The 23,146-nt window shown below is 48.3% G+C and overlaps 1 protein-coding gene across 1 annotated transcript in view; it reads right to left on the bottom strand.

Moving 5' to 3' along the window:
* Nucleotides 1-18,873, bottom strand: part of GABBR1 (gamma-aminobutyric acid type B receptor subunit 1) — a 174,910-nt gene extending 156,037 nt beyond the window's left edge. Inside the window, exon 1 of the mRNA XM_083491380.1 lies at nt 18,367-18,873. The gene's annotated coding sequence lies outside the window, so the exon portion shown is untranslated. The remainder of the gene's footprint in view (nt 1-18,366) is intronic.
* Between the last annotated feature and the right edge of the window lie 4,273 nt (nt 18,874-23,146).

Raw genomic sequence — 23,146 nt, 5'->3', positions numbered from 1 at the left:
GAAGCGTATGTAACCTGAGGTACCACTGTAATAAGACACAAAGACACATTTGTTGTTGTTGTTGTTTAGTCGTTTAGTCGTGTCCGACTCTTCGTGACCCCATGGACCAGAGCACGCCAGGCACTCCTGTCTTCCACTGCCTCCCGCAGTTTGGTCAAACTTATGCTGGTAGCTTCGAGAACAGTATCCAACCATCTTGTCCTCTGTCATCCCCTTCTCCTTGTGCCCTCCATCTTTCCCAGCATCAGGGTCTTTTCCAGGGAGTCTTCTCTTCTCATGAGGTGGCCATGAGTCTTGGAGCCTCAGCTTCAGGATCTGTCCTTCCAGTGAGCACTCAGGGCTGATTTCCTTCAGAATGGAGAGGTTTGATCTTCTTGCAGTCCATGGGACTCTCAAGAGTCTCCTCCAGCGCCATAATTTAAAAGCATCAATTCTTCGGTAATCGGCCTTCTTTATGGTCCAGCTCTCACTTCCATACATCAGTACTGGGAAAACATTAGCTTTAACTATACGGACCTTTGTTGTCAAGGTGATGTCTCTGCTTTTTAAGATGATTTCTAGGTTTGTCATTGCTTTTCTCCCAAGATGCAGGCGTCTTTTAATTTCGTGACTGCTGAGAGGAAGTCCTGTTGAGCTCAGAGGCACTTACTTCTGAGTTAAAACAAGAGCCCTGTGGCATGTTGAGGACCAACAGATGTATTTATCATAGCACAAACTTGTGTGGTGCTATTAAGGTGCCATGGAACTCTCCATTGTTTTTTCCTGCACAACTACACATCTGGAAATAGTAACTTCTGGGCAGACGGGCATAGGACTGCACTGCAAATTCCACCTCATAAAAGGAAGTTCGTATATGTTACAATAACAAACAAATATTCAGCTTTCAAAGAAAATAGCATGCAGCCATTGTAATGGATATGCAGATTATGAACCAAAGAATGAACCGGATTCTGAATGCTCATACGATGGAGGTAAAATATCTCTCTCAGTCTAGGCACACACACACACAATCTAGGAAATACCTTTTTTGGGTTTTTTTGTCTCACTTCATAAAATCTGCATTCTTTGAAGCTGCTAATTATACATAAAGAGGACCATTTCTTGCTCTGCTTCAAGGAGAACTAGGTCTAGTAGTACTTGTCTCTTGCTGTGTGGCACCGACTGAAGGGGAATTCATTAAAAACAATTTGTATTTATAGCAACAACCAAAAAAACACAGATCTGCTTGAACACCATGTGGCCGTTTGAGAGGGGAGAGGAATGGGGGGGGGGGAGACTACAATTTTACAACATTCCCATACCATATGAGTTAAAGAGGTATTCATTTGAGAGCCACACAATGCAACCACCAGCTAGCCTCCACTCATTTTGAGTGTCATTGTCTCAAAGGGATGCAACACTCACTCAACCACACTCCACCACACTGGAGAGCCAGTGTGGTGTAGTGGTTAAGAGCGGTAGTCTCGTAATCTGGGGAACCGGGTTCGCGTCTCCGCTCCTCCACATGCAGCTGCTGGGTGACCTTGGGCCAGTCACACTTCTCTGAAGTCTCTCAGCCCCACTCACCTCACAGAGTGTTTGTTGTGGGGGAGGAAGGGAAAGGAGAATGTGAGCCGCTTTGAGACTCCTGAAGGGGAGTGATAAAGCGGGATATCAAATCCAAACTCTTCTTCTTCTTCTTCTTCTTCAACAAAATCAGTTGTGCAGCCTGATCCTATGGGCATCAATGGCTGCTGGCCAGAATAGCTCTGTTCTTCTGAGAATCACAGGTGCGCATAGTGCTGCTGTGCTCAGCTCCTGCTTGCACACTTCTCACAGGCAACTGGGTGGCCATTGTGAGAACAGGATGCCATGGGCCTAATCCAGCCGTGCTCTTCTTATGTCCTTCTGTTTAATAATAATAATAATAATAATAATAATAATAATATTTTTTTATTTATACCCTGCCCTTCCTGGTTCAAAAACCCGGCTCAGGGCGACTAACAACAAATTTAGAACACTTTAAAACACTTAATTATAAAAGCATCATAAAATAGGTATAAAAACACAAATAACAATAAAAATCAAAAATCAATCAGATAATCCCCTGGGCTAGCTGGCTGAATTGGTCCTACTTGGGCCAGCGAGGAGGCCAGGGGAGAATTAGCTGTGGGGTCTCAGAGTGGGTGATCTTCATAAAAAGGGAGGGGGAGGGAAGAGAAGGGAAATAAAAGATCAGGCTGAATTCACATTAAAGGCCAGGCGGAATAGCTCTGTCTTAAAGGCCCTCGCAGAAGGAAGTTAAATCCTGCAGGGCCCTGTCTCATGGGACAGAGCATTCCACCAGGTCGGGGCCATCACTGAAAAGGCCCTGGCCCTGGTGGAGGATAGTCTGACTTCCTTAGGGCCCGGGACCTCTAAACTATGGTTATTCATGGACCTTAAGGTCCTCTGCGGGGCATACCAGGAGAGGCGGTCCCGTAGATATGAGGGCCCTAAGCCACAAAGGGCTTTAAAGGTCAAGACCAGCACCTTGAACCTGATCCTATACTCCATGCTGGCCAGTGCAACTGGTATAGCACTGGGTGACTATGGCAGGGACCCCGTGAGGAGCCTCGCTGCAGCATTCTGCACCCGCTGGAGTTTAGAATCGAATGGGACTTATTCCAAAACAACGGTTGTGCGCAGCTTTGCAGTCCTGTGCAGAATTACTTTGCAGAAAGCCTCTTGAAAAGAATGGGACTTATTTCTCAGGAAAACAAACAACCACCTGCGTAGGAACTTGCCAGCCTTCGCACCAACCATGCCGGCTGTGGGACTGATGGGGAAAATAGTCTGAGACGTCTGGAGGGCAACCGGTTGAGGAGTGCTGCACTGTGCTGTAGATCTAACAGATCTCCAAAGCTTCCCTGCACCCCGGATTCATCTGTGTTGTATCCCTTTCCCAGGTCCCTTTCAACACACCTGGAGACAGTTCTAAGGAATGTACCCGCACTTTGCATGTTATTCAATATTATTGCAGGCTTTCTGTGACATCCCCGGTGCCCAAAGGCATTTCAGATTGCACAAGGCACTGTCTGCAAACATTAGTCAGTGCATTCTGCAATTACATGTGCAGCCATTGATGGCTTGACTCAGGCGGATGAGTCCGAGCCAATTGTGAATAGAGCGCGGGAAGATCTTCCTCATTCAAGACCTCCTTCGGATAATGTAATGCCTTGCGCTCTTTCCCCACAAACAATTTGTTCTCAATATATGGTGTGGGGTTACCCAATGCCATCCCTGCCTGCCGGTCAATAGGGCTAGGCGAGGGGGAGGAATTCTGGCCCGACACCCCCTGCAGCTGCCTGCTGCAATATTCTAGCAAACTTGCTGCAGGTGATGTCTTTGACCATGAGCTGTGTGGCTCAGTGGTAATTAGGGATGGATGGATCTACCGATTTCGCTGTCTCTCCTTTTCTCGTTCTTCCAATCTTAAACTCTGTCCTCCACATTTCTGCAGCATTTTGAGATTTGTTCACTTTTTGATCCTCATGAAAATCCATCGGTACATTGCTCCTAACACCCACGGTGAGATTTTTTTGTAGGGAAACAGTTAGGGCAGGGGTCAGCAACCTAAGGCCCATGGGCCACAAGCAGCCCACAGGGATTGTTTAACCAGCCCATGAGTCCCTACACGTGGCGCTAAACCAGCGTGGGATGGGGGCTCGCTTCCGCGGTGCTGGAAATCGTGTCTGTGCATGCGCAGACACCGGAAATCATGTCTGCGCAGACACGCTCACGCACACACGCGATCCAGCACATGGAGGGATTTTCACTGGAATGAACCGGCCCAGACAAGGTAAACCTTGCTGACCCCTGAGTTAGGGTCAGAGGCACCAGCTTGCAAGGGGAGATTGTGGGGTGGGGGGACATTGCACACATGAGGTCGCGAGGTCCTGACATCGCATGCATGAGCATCGTCCCTCCTCCCTAGGCTGGGCAGAAGCTTCCTGGGCTTTGGGAAGGAGGTGCCAGGGGAACATTTAGGGCACGGGTGGCCAACTCCCAAAAGACTGCGATCTATTCAGACAGTTAAAAACTGGCAGTGATCTACCCCCTTTTTGGTCAAAGTTGTTGGGCTTTTTTTAGAGAGGATGAGGAAAGGAAAGCCCGCTTTTTTTAAGGGAGGCAAAGTTGTTGAGCTTCTTTAGGGCGGGGGAGCCAGTGATCTACTAGTGATCTACCACAGATGTCCAGTGATCACGATCTACCTGTTGGCCGTGCCTGATTTAGGGGACTAGCCTGGTCCCCCATGTCCGCTGACCACACGCCACTGCTTCCAATATTTAATTTCTTTTCTTGATTAATGTATATAGTGTCCTTCTTGAAAGTAGCTCAAGACAGTGTAGCTGGGTGCGTACTTTACTCTCACAACACTGTGAAGTACGGTAGGTTATGCTGAGAGCTTGCAATTGGTCCAAAGTCAACTAATCGGCTTTGAGGCCAAATGGGAATCTGAATACAGTGGTACCTCTGGTTAAGTACTTAATTCATTCTGGAGGTCTGTTCTTAACCTGAAACTGTTCTTAACCTGAAGCACCACTTTAGCTAATGGGGCCTCCTGTTGCCGCCACGCCGCCAGAGCACAATTTCTGTTCTCATCCTGAAGCTAAGTTCTTAACCTGAAGCACTATTTCTGGGTTAGCGGAGTCTGTAAGCTGAAGCGTATGTAACCCAAGGTACCACTGTACAGTTCTCCTATATCCACTACATCAGGTATCATCAGCTTTTTCAGGCTGAGGATCCACTTTCAACCCAAGCATGTATTTGTGGACACATGTCTTAATCTTTTACTGTTTGTCTACATGGTGGAAGTGCAACAACCCACCTTGGATCAGGTCATGACCCACTCCTAGGTCCCAATCCAGCAGTTGGAGACCTGTGCACTGCACCACATTAGTGCTCTCCGTTGAAGTTCATCTGAAAGTGCCCCCCCCCAGTAAGATTTCCTCCAGCTTGGAGGAAATCTTGGCACTCATGCAAGACTCATTCTGTTTCCCTTGCTACTGGTAAGCGAGATGACCAGTGGTGTGTTCTCGCGTATCAAAAATAAACGACACCTCTGCTTACAACATTCTTACCTGACAATTACTGAGACAGAGCAGATGATATTGCTTTGTCCCCTTGTGATTCTGGAGAGATTTAACCACTGCGAGCTTATTTTCGTTTGTTGCACTGTGTTGCTAATTTTCTAATTCCTGTTGGAACTCGTAAAGTGTTGCAAGCCGCCCTGAGCACAGTTTCTACAGCGAAAGGGGGGAGGGGATATAAATCCTCGGTTTAGGAGATGAATAACGAGAGGCAAGCGTTCCTTTTCATTGAAGCTAGCAGGGATTCCTTTCTGAACACAAAACACATGTACACACACAAAGCTGCTCACTATGGATTGACACCATTGATCCACCTAGTCCAGTCCTGTCTTAGCTGCGACAGACAGCTCTAAAGGCTGGTAGGGCAGAGGGTGGTCTTCTAAAGCTGTGCTGCCTGAGAATGTGGATGTGTGTGTGTGTTTATGAAGCTGGAGATTCCAAGGATTGGTCCCGGGAACTTCAAAATATAGGCAAAAGCCTCAGAAACACCTCCCACCCAGAAAAGTCTGTTACTGTAAAAGTGCAAAAATGTTAAATATTATTTATTTCTGTATTATATTTACAGTGGTACCTCAGGTTAAGTACTTCATTCGTTCCGGAGGTCCGTACTTAACCTGAAACTGTTCTTAACCTGAAGCACCACTTTAGCCTATGGGGCCGCCTGCTGCTGCCGCGCCGCCGGAACACGATTTCTGTTCTCATCCTGAAGCAAAGTTCTTAACCTGAGGTACTATTTCTGGGTTAGCGGAGTCTGTAACCTGAAGCGTATGTAACCTGAAGCGTATGTAACCCGAGGTACCACTGTACTTTATTTCTTAGATGGTGGACATGCATGCAAAGCACGGGACTTCCTCAAAAGAATCCTGGGAACTGTAGTTTGCTGGGAATCATAGCTCTGGGAGGGATAAACTACAGTTCCCATGATTCCTTGGAGGGAAGCGATGTGCTTTAAATGTATGGTGCGCATGAAGCCAACGCCACCCAGTCACAGAAGGGGTGTATGCGCACCCTAGGTGAGAGACAAGGGTGGCTTGGTTTTTCTGTTTCTGTGCCACAGGACTAGCCGGCATATCAAACATGCGCCCAATGTAATTGATGGGCATTTTGTGCTTTTGTTATTTTACACTGTTTTGACTGGTTGTATTTAGCAGACTTCCACTGAATATTTCTTATCTGCTTGTTGATTGTAAGCAAACTCCTAAGCGGTTTATAAACAACAACAACCTTTACAGCAGCAGCAGCAACAACAACAACAACAACAAGAACATTAAATTGGCAAAAAGGACATTAAAAACAGATATTTTAAAAAATTCAAAATATAATTAAATTCAACCAACCAAGCGGGAAACAGATTAAAATGCATGCCAATTTCTGCCTGTCTGGGTAAGCTTGCCCGAACAAAAATGATTTTAGAGGGCACCAAACCGAGTACAGTGAAGGTTATAGACGATATAGATATGTACGCAGAAAGATAGATATGGCGATATATATAAATACGTACATAGGCACACAAAAAGCAGCAGGACACAGCAAAATGCCCTGCAAAGAACAGTTCGGGTCAGCTGACAGTCATGGAATTGTGAATTGGCAAAGGTCACTGTTGCCTTCCAGGAGGGAGAGGGGAGGAGTGAGGCAGCCTGGTGCAAACACGCCGGTTGAGGCTGTCGGGGCATTTGCACTGTGCCAGCCTCCATCCCTTGCAAGTGACAGTCACCAACCTGCCAGGAATAGTGCCACTGCACCACCTCGCAAGCTGCTTCTGGGCCCGGGAGACCTGTCTTCCCAGCCCTGATCAGCCATGAAGTTCAACAGATTGAAGGACCACACATATCTGCTATTGGGTCCCTGAAGCACAGATTCACACAAAGTGGCAAAACGTCCTTGCAGGTTATTAACAGGATTTTTATTTGAAGTGCATATGCAAAACAAAAGTACAGGGCGATCAGTACGCAACCTGCACACTCAGTCAGGGTGCATCCCCTCTATATAGATTTGCAGAATAGAATACCACCTGATCTCTTGTAAGTCACCTGATTTCTTGTAAACCACCTGATTTCTGGGAAATTGAAACTTATAATAAGCTCCTATTACCATGTAAGGTCTTGGTCTTCTCTCCCTCCTTCCTGCAACCTCCCTCATCCTGGTATTACAATAAATCCTTGTTCCTTATCTCTATCTGCCCAAGCTAGACATTCCAACGAGAGGCCCATTTGCACTGTAACATTTAAGCATGTCCTTTTGGTTGGTGTAGAAACCTCCCCTTTTGGGATAATAATAGAACAATTATATTGTAATATGCCCCTTCAAGATGACTTTGAGCTCTTCACCCGATGAGCCTAGCCTGCTCATCAAAGAATGGTGCCCCATGCCAGAGCTGTCCTTCAACTCACCCCAAGCTTACTGCTCTGTCAAATGCCCACTCTGGCAGGCGGGCGATGCCCTTTGCTCCTGCTGTGAAAAGCAGTTCTGGGGTTCCACAACAGCACTGGCAGAAAACCACACCATTGCATTCTGGGATAGCTCATCCCGGTCTGGCGCCATCGCCTGATTTTGACGCTCAACGGGAGCACCAGCATGGCCTTGAAGCAATGACGCAGAAACCAGTGGGACCCTGTAGATCAGTGTTCCCCAACCTTGGGCCTCCAGCTGTTTTTGGACTACAACTCCCATCATCCCTCACTAGCAAGACCAGTGGTCAAGGATGATGGGAATTGTAGTCCAAGAACAGCTGGAGGCCCAAGGTTGGGGAACACTGCTCTAGATCAGCCTTTCTCAGCCTGTGGTTCCCCAGATGTTGTTGAACTACAACACCCATCACCCCTAGCTAGCAAGGCCAGAGCTCAGGGAGGTTGGGAGTTGTAGTCCAACAACATCTGGGGACCCACAGGTTGAGAACCGCTGCTCTAGATGTTGGTGGGCTACAGTTCCCATCCTCCTCCTTGACTATTGACCATGCTGGCTGGCCAAGGGCCTTTGAAGGACTCCCCATCCCTGCCTTAAAAGAAACCCTGTTTCCCAGGCTAGAAAACACGACGCTACACCTTTTTGGGGTTCTTTTTTCTTTTTACTGAAGGAGCAAAGCAGCGTTCATCCTCTTATTATTCTCCTCACAGCTTCGTTGGGTGTGCGAAAGCGTTACTGGAGCAAGTTTAAAAAGGTAACCGAATGATCTGACCCCCGTGAAGCTGCCTTCGAGTGAGTCAGGCCACTGATTCATGGAGCCGAGTGCGTCTCCTTTGAGCTGCAGCAACGGTTCCCCAAGGTCTCAGGCAGTTACGAAAGAGGGAGAGGAAAATCCGACCTTCCACTATTTTATCGTTTCCCATCGTATCACGCCCTCCTCCACCCCCAGCCATATTTTATTGTCTAAACCAAAAAGCTCCAGAGATTTGCAGGGAAGAGTCTGTAGCCCCTTGGTCATTTTGATCGTGCTAGTCTGCATCTTTTCCAGCTCTGTATATGTTAACATTGTAATCTGTCCTGGGATCTTAGGCTGAAGGGCAGGTAAACAACAACAACAACAACAACAACAACAACAACAACAACAACAAATCATTTTCTTTTATTGAGAGAGGGGTGACCGGAATGGTACATACAGATCTTTCCAAATGCAAACTCATAATGGATTTATGTAAAATGCGCCGCAATACGGGTAGCTGCCTTCACAGTTATAGGCAAAGGTAAAGGGACCCCTGACCATTAGGTCTAGTTGTGGCCAACTCTGGGGTTGCGGTGCTCATCTCGCTTTATTGGCCGAGGGAGCCAGCGTACAGCTTCCGGGTCATGTGGCCAGCGTGACTGGCGAACCAGAGCAGTACACGGAAACGCCGTTTACCTTTCTGCCGGAGCGGTACCTATTTGTCTTATTGCACTTTGACTTGCTGCTAGGTTGGCAGGAGCTGGGACCAAACAATGGGAGCTCACCCCGTTGTGGGGATTCGAACTGCTGACCTTCTGATCAGCAAGTCCTAGGCTCTGTGGTTTAACCCACAGCGCCACCCGCATCCCTTACCTTCACAGTTATAGCATCGTAGAATTGTAGAGCTGGAAGGATCCAAATGGGTCATCTGGTCCAGGAATATTTTGCCCAACATGGGGCTTGAACTCACAACCATGAGATTAAGCGTCTCAACTGAGCTATCCCAGGTTCTTTCCTAAGCATGGAATTTGCCTTGTTCATGTTTACTGAGGGTCATGGTCAGTCACTGCCAAGTCTCTCTCTCTCCCCTCCCCTCTCTCTGACACACACAGAGACATTTGCCTCAATATGACTTTACACTCACTTGCACTGATTTTTCTCAACATTTTGTTGCCTCTAGAACCTTCCTGGTGCTGTGATTGTATTCATTTTACTGCTGCTGTCAATTTTATTGCCTTGTTTTATTATGGTTCGTTGGCGGGTGCTTGTTCTAAATTACTTTCCAAGTCACTTTTGGCTCCCGAATGAAAAACAACAACAGGGTAACAAATAACAAGCATACATAAATGGAGGGTCTGGCTCTTGTCCTATGACCATTGAGTTCACTCATGAGCATTTGGGGGAGGGACCTCATCACAAACAATTGTGAGGGAAACCGAGGTACCTCTTGTCTCCTTGATCACTGCTGCCTACATCCGTACTGACATTTGCAGCAAATGCTAAAAGGTTGGTGAGGCTGGCCTTTTTTCCCAAAAAGCCATGCTGATCCTTCATCAGCAAGGCTTGTTTATCTATAATTCTAGCTTACCCAGGGAAAGGCATTAAGTTGACAGGCTTGTAATTTTCTAGCTTTGCCCTTGCTACGCTGTTAAAAATTGATGTTATGTAGGCTACCTTCCAATTGTCTGTTAAGGAGGCTGATTACAGCGGCAAGTTGCAGGCTGTTGTTGGTAGATCAATAATTTCACGTTTTAGCTCCTACAGAACTCTAGAGTGCTCTTCACTGCACACCCACACACCCACACCCCTACAACTATATAATCAAGGCTATGTTAAAATTTGTCAGGGTGGACTTCGTGCTGAACCCTATTCCAAGGCCCTCTATGCCTCGGACAGATAAACAATTCATCACATATGCAGCCTTCCTCCCTTTTCCTTCTCTCCTGTCTTCCTTTATGTCTGAAATCTTCCGCAACACCAACCGGACGACCGTTCAAAACGATATTCAGAACTTTCCTGCAACCTGAAATGTAGCCGCTTGTTTCCCTTTCTTTGCGGCAAGGAAGCAACTTCTATGGTACGACCTGCCACACACATGAAATAAGCCCCAGCAAGGGGCAGGGTGGCCAAATGCTCTTTAACATCCGGCAAACTCCGCTGCGGTTACTATTTCAGCAAGGGCTGCGGTGTGGCGACAAAGATCAGCAGAACAAAAGGAAAACGACACAGAACAAAAGACAAAGGGTCAGAAAGGTTTAGGCTGGAAATGTCTTCATCAGGAACAGAAAAGGTATCTGACTCACTGCCAAGGAAGAGTGCCAGGCAAGAGCCAGGGGTCACTGCTGGTGGGCACCTACCCCAGCCAACACCCCAGAAAGCGCCTGACCTGGCTGTTCCTCCTTGCTGGTGTTACTACCTGTCCCACTGTCCTCCTAATTTTGTGGTGGAGGAGCTCAGGGCCCGGGGCCACATGCAGCCTTCAGTGGTAGACCTTAGGAGAGCCAGTGTGGTGTAGTGGTTAAGAGCGGTAGTCTCGTAATCTGGGGAACCGGGTTCGCGTCTCCGCTCCTCCACATGCAGCTGCTGGGTGACCTTGGGCTAGTCACACTTCTCTGAAGCCTCTCAGCCCCACTCACCTCACAGAGTGTTTCTTGTGGGGAAGGGAAAGGAGAATGTTAGCCGCTCAGAGACTCCTTTGGGTGGTGATAAAGCAGGATATCAAATCCAAACTCTTCTTTTTCTTAGGCTCTCAAATTCCAGCAGTGCCCTATGCAACGCTGAAATTTGGAGCTCCGCTCCACAGCATTGTTCCACAGCATGGTGCCCGGCGCAACCGCACTGGTCACACTACCCCAAAACCGCCTCTGTGGCCCTCCAGACCTCTCTTTCTGGCCCTTGACATCTTCACAGGCCATCCCCCTCTCCCTCAGCCACACCACTCACTAGCCTTGCCTCGCACCTTGAGTATTTTTGCCTGGCTGGGGCGCAAACTCTGGTAGTACCTCTTGCTTGTCTGAAGGACAGAAAGGGATGGTAGAAACTTGTCCAGTGCACAAAGGTCAAATGTGCAGCCCTTGCTCCGCCCACTTTGTCCCACCCACCACTGACATATGGCCCCTGGGAAGCTTGTGTGGGAGGGAATGTGGCCCCTGGGCTGAAAAAGGTTCGTATCCCAGGTTTATGTAATTGGTAAAAGGAAATGTGCCCACTTAGGTGTGGTGTGAGGGCACTGAGAGCAGCCAGAGAAGAGGCAGCACAACAGAGGCAACCCAGTCTCCACCAGCTTAACTTCTGAAAGGTGGGGAAATCAGAGAATGGCCTCCAAGGACTTAATATCCAGGTAGCTTCATGCAGGAGAAGTCAGCTCTTGAGAGATCTACCTGGGTCACCCCTACCTAAGGCCTAAGTGTGTTGAATGTGCCCTGACTAATGATCATTAGTTCACATTGTCAGGGTGACCACACCCCAGTCCCCTTTCGTCATTCCAACCTGTTTTAGGTAGATGGGAATATGAGGCGATGGTGGGCTGTAGCTCAGTGGTTGAGCACATGCTTTGATCCCAGGTTCAAGCCCTAGCAGTTCTAGGTAAGGCTGGGGAAACTTATCTTGTCAGAAACCCTTGAAAGCCACTGCCAATCGGTGTCAACAGTAGTTAGATGGACCAATAGTCTGAAACTGTTGTAAAGCCTACACACAGCTGTTGGTTTTCTTCTAACCATGGTTCCCTGTGTCTGCTTTTATAAAGCAATCTCCCATTTCCCTACACAGCTGTTGATTTTCTTCTAACCATGGTTCCCTGTGCCTGCTTTTATAAAGCAATCTCCCATGTCCCTACACACAGCTGTTGGTTTCTTCTAACCATGGTTCCCTGTGTCTGGTTTTATAAAGCAATCTCCCATGTCCCTACAAACAGTTGTTGGTTTTCTTCTAACCATGGTTCCCTGTGTCTGCTTTTAGGAGGCAATGGAAGATGACCTGGTCAATCCTTTTCTTAATGCCGGTGTTTTGTGAGATACGCACAAACTCTCTCACACAGCAAGGGCTTTCACACAACTGCCTGAGAATCTCCACATGTTGACTTGTGAAACAGATTTTTGGAGCTGGGAAAAAAGATACATAAAGGAGACTTCCCCTTCAGAAGCAGGAATTCCAGACTGGAACACGGCTCCAACCCGAAACAGTCTATGCAGCAACATAAAACTTTAGAATCGAAATGTTGCCATGACTTATTTGCACAAATCTAAGCATTGCTATTATTGTGAGGTAACAATATTCACTCGTTGCGCCTAAATGGAATCAATAAAAAGTCAAATGATATAAAGGGAGGGAAAACTAAATATGTTTTGACAGTCTAGCTGTAGCTTTAAAATCCAGTAAAGCACATTTCCATTCTTCATATTTTTCAGTGCAAGGCCAATATTTCTCCAGTGTGATTTACTCAAACTTCACCTCTGCTATGAATTCACTGTATTATCTTATGACAACCAGCATCCCTCAGCTTCTGCCCAAACCCCACCAAATACAGTTTAGTGATAGCACTGGCCTCCCTTACAAGTTTGTTGTAACAAATACTGACATAATGTAAGTGAACTCTGTATACACACCATACATTTGTAGCACATTTGAAGCACATGGCTTCCTCCAAAGACTTCTAGGAACTGTAGCTTATTAAGGGTGCTGAGAATTATAGCTCCATGAAGGGTAAACTAAAGTTCTCAGAATTCTTGGGAGGGGAAGAATGTGCTTCAGATGTATGGTGTCAATAATAATAATAATAATAATAATAATAAAAAAAAATTTTATTTATACCCTGCCCTCCCCAGCCAAAGCCGGGCTCAGGGCGGCTAACAACAATCAAATAATCAAACAATCAAATAATCTAACATTCTAAAACATTTCATTATAACAATTAATTAAAATCAAATTAATGGCAACCGTTAAGCAAAGTTCTGTGCAGGTTGCCAGAGGAGGGAGTCAGGCAGGACCCTGATCAAAGGCCTGGTGGAACAACTCTGTCTTGCAGGCCCTGCGGAAAGATGTCAGGTCCTGCAGGGCCCTAGTCTCTTGTGACAGAGCGTTCCACCAGATTGGAGCCGCAGCCGAGAAAGCCCTGGCTCTGGTTGAGGCCAGCCTAACCTCTCTGAGGCCTGGGACCTTCAGGATGTTTTTATTTGCAGACCGTAGGTTCCTCTGTGGGGCATACCAGGAGAGGCGGTCCCGTAGGTATGAGGGTCCTAGGCTGTATAGGGCTTTAAAGGTTAAAACCAGCACCTTAAACCTGATCCTGTACTCCACCGGGAGCCAGTGCAGCTGGTATAATACCGGATGAATGTGATCTCGCAGCGAAGACCCCATAAGGAGGGTCAGCATACGTTTCACTTACATTATTTCACTGTTCATTACAACAAACCTGTGAGGTAGGGCCAGTTTTAAAACTCAAAAATGCTATAAGGTGATAACAACAATGGTATTATATAATATTATAATTGTCTAACAACAACAAGAAGAAGAAAAGCAACTTTGTGCCACACATTTCAATTACAGAGCAGCATTCAAAAGAGTACATTATATTGGGATCAAACTATGATATTGTCCATGACTATCAGTGTGAGTTCTAGACATGGAGGTGCCTAAATTCATATATCTTTTATGGGCTGGAACTGGAATAGTACAGAACAAGAGGAGAGGAGAGGAAAGCTGTGGAACATAGGGAGAAACCACAGAAGCTGAGGAACAGGAGGACCCATCCTCCCAAAAAAAATCTTGTCACGTGTCTGTGTGTGGCATGTGGGATATAATAATGGGGTTATAAAATTCTGCCCTGTGAGGAGAAAGTGGGCAGAAAGAGAACCTTTTTTCTTCCCCCTTCTTATCATTAGAACTGGCAGTCAATTCAGGACAGACCCAAAACAACAACAACATTTATCCACACAACACAAAATGAACTGATGGAACTCACTGCCACAAGATGTGACTATGGCGTCTGGGCTCAATTTCCTCTGAAAGGGAGAATTGGGCAGTATGTCTCTGGATACCAGATAGCCGGAGCAACCTCAGGGGAGGAACGTGGTTCACACCGTAAACCATGAGTAGGCAAACTAAGGCCCGGGGGCCGGATCCGGCCCAATCACCTTCTAAATCCAGTCTGCAGACGGTCCAGGAATCAGCGTGTTTTTACATGAGTAGAATGTGTCCTTTTATTTAAAATGCATCTCTGGGTTATTTGTGGGGCGTAGGAATTCATTCTTTTTCCAAAATATAGTCCGGCCCCCCACAAGGTCTGAGGGACAGTGGACCGGCCCTCTGCTGAAAAAGTTTCTGACCCCTGCGGCGTAAACTCATGGGAACATTTGCCTGGCAGCAAGTCACTGAGTGGATGGGCTCTTCTTCCATTGTTGGGCCTGAGTTTGGCCTGACTGGGATTAGAGAGCGGTTTACATGTTGGAATTGTCAGAGTTGCAGGGAACTGCTATGTGTGTGTTTGTGTGTTTGTGCACGTGTGCACGCACGCACGCAGGATGCACAGAGCTGTCAGAGGGGCCTTCTCCCCCACAGGTGCTCTGTCTCCTGACCCCAGCGGGGTAATTAACCCAGGCATTAATAAAAGCTGACAACAACCGCTAAGCCGGTTGCCTAGCTACGCACTCTGCCACAGGGCCTGGGCACACAGGCAGGCCTCACAACAGGCTCCTCCCAGCTGCACCTCGGCTGCTTCCCTTCCGGCACTTTCTTGGGTCCCGCAGCCCTCCACGCGCAGGGCAAGCAACGCTTGGCGAAGGCACCACGGCTCCTGAAGCCAGGGCGCGAAACGCAGCCAAAGGTTTCAGCCAGACGCTGCTGGAGGCAAGCTCTCGCAGCAAAGCTCCAGCTGCCCAGTTTAGGCACTGCTGGAAGGAAGCTCAGAGCGCTGCCCTGGCCCTCCTCCTCCTCCTCCTCCTCTTTCCCCTTCTCCACAGCGCCATCCTGGCCACTGACAGTTCCTTACCCTTGAAGCCCCAAGAGACAGAAGTGATCAGGGCTGAGCCCTGGGAAACATCCGCTCCCGGAATCTATTTAGAGACCGGAGGAATCAGCACTTTGCCAGGAAACAAATAAATGCAATCAAAGAGCTTCTCCGTTACTTCTGCCACCTTGGTTCGTTCAGCCATTAATATTAATCAGGCTGCTGTCCCACTTTTCTGCGTGCAAAGTGCTTTACAGTCCTCGGCGCATTTATCCTCGTAAGAGCCGTCCTGGGAGGCAGGCAGGAGTGACAATGTTTTGCATTTAACCTAGCACTTCAGATCTGGAGGGTTTTTTAAAAAATAATTTTTATCCATGTATTTTGCATGCGATCTAACCCAAAATAGTCCGTGCCACCACAACATAGAATCAAGATATTGTCCCTACTTATACACACAAAGCTAACAGTAATAAGTTACTAGGTAACACCTGGCCTGCATGCTATGCTTATGATTAATTGCATTTTACATTGCGAAGCTTTCCCCCCTTTTTTTTACCTTTGAAGGTGATAAAAAATTACTAACAAATTACTAACTAATATGGGACAGGGGGAAAGATCCACCACATCAAATGATTTTTTTGAGGTTGCTTACTAATAAAAATAGCAACAATGATGTTGTCTTGGCTAGCTTTCCAAGAACTATACATGGTGGGCAAACGTGATTAGTATTATCCCCATATTACAGACTCAGGGATTTAAGACTGAAAGACCAGTTTAGCAAGCTAACGGCTGAGGTGACCTTTGAGCGAGGGGTTTCCTGGTTCAAGTCTCATACGCTTTACCACTTTTCAGATGAAACCTCAACCCAGTGGGGAAACTAGTGAGTCATACCTGCATATCCAAACATCCCAAAGGAAATATGCATTTTGAAGGCAACGATGCTAGTCTGGTTACAAGCAAAGGCAAGGAAGGGTTTTTTGGCACCTTAAAAAAAAACCTAGTTGTTGCAGCACGCATGTCTGTGCGTGAGAGTTCACCTCTTCAAATGCCTGGAGTGCTATCCTCAAACGATAGACGCACACAAATAAATCCATAGATACATTCCACACTGATAATACGCTTCATGTACCTAGCAAAGTGGACTCTAGTCCATGAAAGTTTATGCCGTCCAAAATCTGCGCAACAAAACTCCTTTGAATTTAATCTCCGTTCAGTGTACCTGGTCTGGGGCTATCGGTCAGTACCCACCTATCCCAGGTTGGCATTGACCCCTCGTTCCCCATCCACGGTCTCCATTGTGCTTGCAACCTGCCCTGAAGTGCGGGCCATTTGTCTTCATGTGACACTTCGATGTGGGATGCAGCCACCCCTGAGTGAATGCTTGCTCAGCTCTGCTGAGCCGCCTCTAGTCAGTGCCCAGAAGCATGCTTGCAGCTGCCTGGAGGGCTAAGATGTACGATAGCCACGGTTTCCTAAACACAGGCAGAATCAAGGGGGAACTCTTGGCCACAGTGACTCAAGGGAGGAGTGTGTGTGTGCGAACGCGTACGTGCAGTTTTGAAGGGGTGTGTGGGAAAGCGCTTGGCACAAGGAAGAACGTGGTTGTGGGCAGAAGAAGCACAGGAGTCAAGGGTGAGGTGAAGACCATCTGGTCCAACTGCTGCCCTAAAATATCAGGGGTGGCCTTCAAGATGCCGTGGGACTCCAGCTCCCTTCAGCCCCAGTCAACATGGCCAATGGCCAGGGATGATGGGAATCCAAATAGCGTCGGGACGGCCACAGGTTAGCAACCTCTGCTGACCCCCATGCAGACATAAACTCCCTCTTTTCTAGATCTGACGGCTGTGCTGCAAGGCAAAGGGCCCTAGTGCCAGACTTGTCTACACTACCCTCAGGGAATCATAGAATTGTAAAGTTAGAAGGGACCCCGAGGGTCATCTAGTCCAACCCCCTGCAATGCAGGGATCTCAGCTAAAGCATCCATGACAGATGACCATCCAGCCTGTCCTAGAATCATAGAGTTGGAAGGGGCCGCGAGGGGCATCTAGTCCAACCCCCTGCAATGATGCAATGAATAATGACAGCAACAGAGAGAGCCAGTGCGGTGTAATGGTTAGAGCGTCATAACTAGGACCTGGGTTCAAATCCCCGCTAAGCCATGCATGGAACTCCCTGAGCGACCTTGGGCCAGTCACAGTCTCTGCACCCGGTCTACCTCACAGGGTTGTTGTGAGGGGGAGGGAGCAAACCACCACATACGCCAACCTTGATCTCCTTGCAGGAAAGGTGGGATATGGATGCAATAAATAAAGAATTGATAGTAAAAGACCGCTACAATAAATTGCTCAAGCCAAGGGCTTTTTTAAAAAGAAGAAGAAAAGATTTCTCTGGGTTCATAGGGAGTAATAACTCATTTGGCCAAGACACCGTGTGGGTGGCAAGCACCGTCCAAGTACGCAGGGAGGGAGAAGGTGAGGCATGTCCAGACAGGAATGTAGGGTAGAGCAGGGTTGTGAGTGATGGAGGGAGCAGAGGAGCACATCAGAACCAGCTAGGCCTTAATGTTGCCCCATTGCTGCCCTCCCTAGAGATGCAGGCCTCCTCCTTACCCCTCTGCACTCCCCCTCCCCCTCCGCTCTGCAAATGCCAAGTGAAACAGGACTAGTGAGAGCCCCTGATTAAGCTGTCTCCCTGGCCTAGCTCTGGGGACAGGCGTAAATCAAGCAGGCTGGCACCAGGCATAAATCCAAGCCTTGCTACAAAGCACCCGCTCTGTAAATCGCTGCCCTGCCCACAGGGGATGGCCCTGGCGCTTGGCCACCTGGGCAGCAACGCCGCCTGCTGCCCTGAGCTTCCCAGAAGACCAGAAATCCCCCCCCCTCCATCAAGCAACACACACACACAAACAGACTTGCCCTCCCCTCCTGCTCTCTCCCTATGCCCCCTGCTAGAGTCCATTGCCCAACCTTCTCCATCAATTACCCCAGGACAACCTGTTCCCGATTGCCACAGCGCTGAGTGCTAGTGGAGGAAGGTGTTGAGGGGGGGGGGGAACAATAGGCAAGAATCGGGGAAGAGCTTTTGCCTCCATAACCACCACCACCACCAGTACTACTGCCGCCACCCCCGGCTCCCCCCCCCCACGGTAGGCCAAAAAGCAACTGAATCCTTACCTGGGGCGCTGTCCGCGGTAGCCGATTTTCCAGGCGAGGGCGAAGGAGGCGCCCGAAGAGGCGGCTCTCTGGTAGAGAGGTGGGCAGAGTCCCCTTGGTGATGGAGAGCGAGCGATCCGAGGAGAAGCCAGATCCCAGTCAGCGAGGGGTTCCCAGCGGCGGCTGAGCCATCCCAGAGGCTGAGCGAGCCGGCGGCAGCGGCGGAGAAACCGACGCACGGGCGGGCGGATGCGGGAGGTTGTGGAGAGAGAGGGACAGCCCTCTTGGTGATAGAGGGATCCCAGCTGGGAGAGGAAGCAATCTCGCCTGGCAGCGCGGGCGTGTTGATGATCTGGTGGGGGGGTGAGTAGGCAGGACGGCGGTCTTGGTAGATCCCAGCACTGGATCCTAACAGATCCAAGACATGAGGAGGAAAGGCTGGGAGAGGTGGTGGTGGTAGTAGTGGCGGTAGTGGCTGGGATCTCCCCGAGCAGCAGCTGGGGACCCGGAGCAGCGACCGCGCAAAGCCGAGAGCGGGAGGGGGAGGGTGCCCGGTGCCGGGAAAGGAAAGGAATGGGAGGGGAGGGGAGGGGCCGCTCTGTCCGTCTCAGCCCGCCTCCCCCGCCCGCTTGGGCGGCTGTCGCTGCTTTCTCCGGAGGAGGATGGATAAAAGGATGATGAAGATGGAGGCTGGGAGGGGCCTGTGAGAGAGGGAGAGAGAATGAGAAAATGTGTGTGTGTGTTTGCGCGCCCGCCTGTATCCCTAAATCAATGGGCAAAGGAAGGAGGGTCTTTATTTCTGGGGGGGGGTCTGTCCGGGCAGGACTTTGGGGCAGATGTCCAGGACCCCGCGCAGAGGAATGATCAGGAGGAGGCTGCCCCACGCACCCCAAAAATGCACGCGTGGGACTGCCTTACCCACATTTGGGGGAAAGCGAAGTAGCGCACGGCTACAGAGGGGGCGGTCCCGATCAAGTGCGGAGTCAACATCTCTCTCACACGCGCGACACCCCTTAATTCCATAGCCTCGAATTGCACCCGTGGACACGGGTGGCCAGGGAAGTGTCAAAGCAGCAGCGGCGGCGGCAGAAGCAAAGCGCGCAGCCTGCAGGCGGCGGGCGCTGTCCAGGGTGCTGAATTGCCAGGCGGGCGGGTGAGGCAGAGAGAGGCGGAAAGCGCAGAGAGTTGTGGCTGAAAGGGTCTCATGCTTGCGAGGTGAGCCGGTTGGTTACCTGGCTGGCTGGGTGGCTCATGGGTGGCGTGAAAGCGCGACCGAAGAAGCGCGGAGCCGCGCCTGGCGCCTTCCCGCGATACCAGGGGTTGTGTGAGCGCTTTCACGCGGGAGGCAAAACGTGGATCTGGCGTGGAGACTCGAGTTATCTCCCAGGGGCGATTTCCAGGAAGACACGTTTCCCATGTTATGAGACTGCGCGCAGGAAGGCAAATGTAAACAGAAAGGACTCTTTGTGGGAAGGGTGGTACGTACACACACACACACACACACACACACACACACACACACACACACACTATGTTATGCTGAGAACACCTTGGAAACAGGAACTCGAGTCTCGACACTTGCGAATGCGGATTAAGGGGGACACCAGTAAGTGCTGGAGAGTTCCTGCTTTAAAATGGAGCGCTTGCTCTATTTAGTGTAGGCTTTACTGTCAAATGACAGAACAGCGGAGAGTTTGCGAGAGCTCTTCTTTCAGCACCGCTTCTGCAGAAGTTATTTGTGCTTTTTCTGAAATGGTGCCCACTTTGGGGGGTTCCTGCACTAGGAAAGACCATCCAGTCTCTTCCTCTAACCTTTCTTTCTCTCGGGTTAATAATTTTTATTTTTATTTTGAATGGGGCTGTGCTGCTTCCAGATGGTTGGTGTGGTATGTGTGTTTTAAATCTCTGGGGGTGATGGCTTTTTCTTTATTTCAGCAAACTCTGAATACTGCTTAATCACAGCCCCCTCTCAGCAGAGCACAGGAGAATGTGTTAAAAAGCAATTAAAAATTAAATTATAAAATCAGAATTCAATTAAAAAGCCTGCCGGAATTTTAAAAACAAAGTCTTTGGCAAGTGCCAGAAGTTCAGTAGGGAGAAGACATCAGCTGGAGCAAATAAAATTGGATATGAACCAGGCACCTGAGCTGTGGGGGGCCACTAACACTGACTCCCCCAAAGTGATTGAGCATGGATAGAAGGGATCAGGCGGTCTCTGAGGTATTCTGGACATTATTATTATTATTTATTAAATTTGTATATCACCTTTTGTTCTAATATCACAACATAAAAATACAAAACAGAGTACATAATAATAATAATAATAATAATAATAATAATAATAATAATAATACCAATAACTCCCCTCTCATAAACACATTTAAAAGGCTATAGAATGTTTAATTAGCCAAAGGCCTGGTAAAAGAGAAATGTTTTAAATTTTGCAACCAAAATGGTCAAAGGCCTGGAAACGATGCCTTATGAGGAACGGCTAAGGGAGCTGGGCATGTTTAGCCTGGAGAAGAGGAGGTTAAGGGGTGATATGATAGCCATGCTCAAATATATAAAAGGATGTCACATAGAGGAGGGAGAAAGGTTGTTTTCTGCTGCTCCAGAGAAGCGGACACGGAGCAATGGATCCAAACTACAAGAAAGAAGATTCCACCTAAACATTAGGAAGAACTTCCTGACAGTAAGAGCTGTTCGACAGTGGAATTTGCTGTCAAGGAGTGTGGTGGAGTCTCCTACTTTGGAGGTCTTTAAGCAGAGGCTTGACAGCCATATGTCAGGAGTGCTCTGATGGTGTTTCCTGCTTGGCAGGGGGTTGGACTCAATGGCCCTTGTGGTCTCTTCCAACTCTATGATTCTATGACTCTATGATTCTGTGTTTTCCCCTCACAGCTCAAGATATGGAATGAAGGTACCAGGCGAACCTCCCTGGGGAGAGCATTCCACAAACAGGGAGCCACCACAGAAAAGGCCCTGTTCTTGTATTGCCACCCTCTGGACCTCACACAGAGGAGGTCCTCAGATGATGCTTGCAGGGTCCAGGTCGGTTCATATGGGGAGAGGCCGTCCTTGAGGTATTGCAGTCCTGAGCTGTTTAAGGCTTTATAGGTCCAAACCAGCACTTTGAATTGGGCCTGGAAACTAACTGGCAGCCAGTGCAGTCAAGCCAGGATCAGTGCAATCTTCCCAAACCATCTTGCCCCAGTGAGCAACCTGGCCGCCGAATTCTGCACCAGCTGAAGTTTCCAAACCGTCTTCAGAGGCAGCCCCACAGATAACATGTTGCAGTAATCTAACCTTTGAAGTTAGAAACTTGAACCTGGTGCAGTAGTGTATGAGCAGTCAGTGCAAGCTTTTGAGCATTGAAGTTATGAGCAAGCAGTAGTCTGTCCCCATCAACAGTCGAGACGCAGCATTTTGGGCCAGCTGAAGCCTCTGCACCAGGGACAAGGGAAACTGAGGTTACCAGTGCATCCAGTTTATCCCTGTCCAAGAACAGCCACAGCTAGCATACCAAGCCATAGCCATAGTTTATCCCTGTCCAAGAACAGCCACAGCTAGCATACCAAGCCATAGCCATAAAAGACAAAGATACATCCTCAAACTCTGATGGTTTTATGCTGTTTCGGATTGCCACATTCAGTGGAGTCCGGTGTTATTTTGTCCTCATGTCCTAGTACAGTGGTACCTCAGGTTAAGAACTTAATTCTTTCTGGAGGTCCGTTCTTAACCTGAAACTGTTCTTAACCTGAGGTACCACTTTAGCTAATGGGGCCTCCCGCCGCCGCCGCCACACGATTTCTGTTCTCATCCTGAAGCAAAGTTCTTAACCCGAGGTACTATTTCTGGGTTAGTGGAGTCTGTAACCTGAAGCGTCTGTAACCCGAGGTACCACTGTATGACTAAAAGAGGTGCTATGCAATGAATTTTTAAAAATGCACCACTACTGATGTACCTCTGCCCAAAATTGTGGGTGTAAATGGATGCCTGGGTCAAGCTGTGTGTGTGTGTGTGTGTGTGTGTGTGTGTGTTCAGGCAGACTTTGTGTGATGGTATGTGGAGGTGTTGCGATGCGAACACATCCATGTGTGTGACTGGATGTCTGCCAGCAGCAATTTCATTTTGTCTATTTCTCTCTCTCTCTCTCTCTCTCTCTCTCTCTCTCTCTCTCTCACACACACACACACACACACACACACACACACACACACAGAGTCACCACCCTTCAGAACAGTGTGTGCTTACAGAATTAAATGTGCAGGTCCACAAAGAAAATTGAATAGATGCAGAAAGCCACCATCTACCATCCACTTGAATCTAACGGTGATGTATCTGCCTGTGGAAGTGTGTGTGCCAGTTATTCACGGCTGTGCATGCCCTTCCATGCTCGTGCCTTGGAGGGATGCCTCAGAGAATGCGCAGCATCACCTTATTCTGTCAACATAGGTCTGGGGTGTTGGTGTCTTAAGGCTGCACGACAGTGCGACTCCACACCTGCCTGCTGCTGGCTTTGTTTCTTGCCGAGTTGTGAGCTGCAGTTCTACACACGTTTGTGATGTGCAGGTAAAGCTACCTGCTATTTGTTTTTTTAAAAATGATATTTATTAAATTTTACAGACAATAAAAAGTTACAAAATTAAAAATAGGAACTAGAAAAAGAGTAACAATAATAAAAGGGGGAAAAATAGAAAAATACAAAGACAAAATACATAAAAAGTAAAGAAAAAGTTAAAGAAATCAATATTTTTATGTCTTATATTTCATTTACTTGTTTCCTGACCTCCTCACACCC

This window comes from Podarcis liolepis (assembly GCF_965112155.1).
Source record: "Podarcis liolepis genome assembly, chromosome: 2".
In the NCBI taxonomy this organism is placed as follows: Eukaryota; Metazoa; Chordata; class Lepidosauria; order Squamata; family Lacertidae; genus Podarcis; species Podarcis liolepis.
Note: the sequence above shows the minus strand (reverse complement) of the source record. Positions and strands in the feature narration are given on the sequence as shown.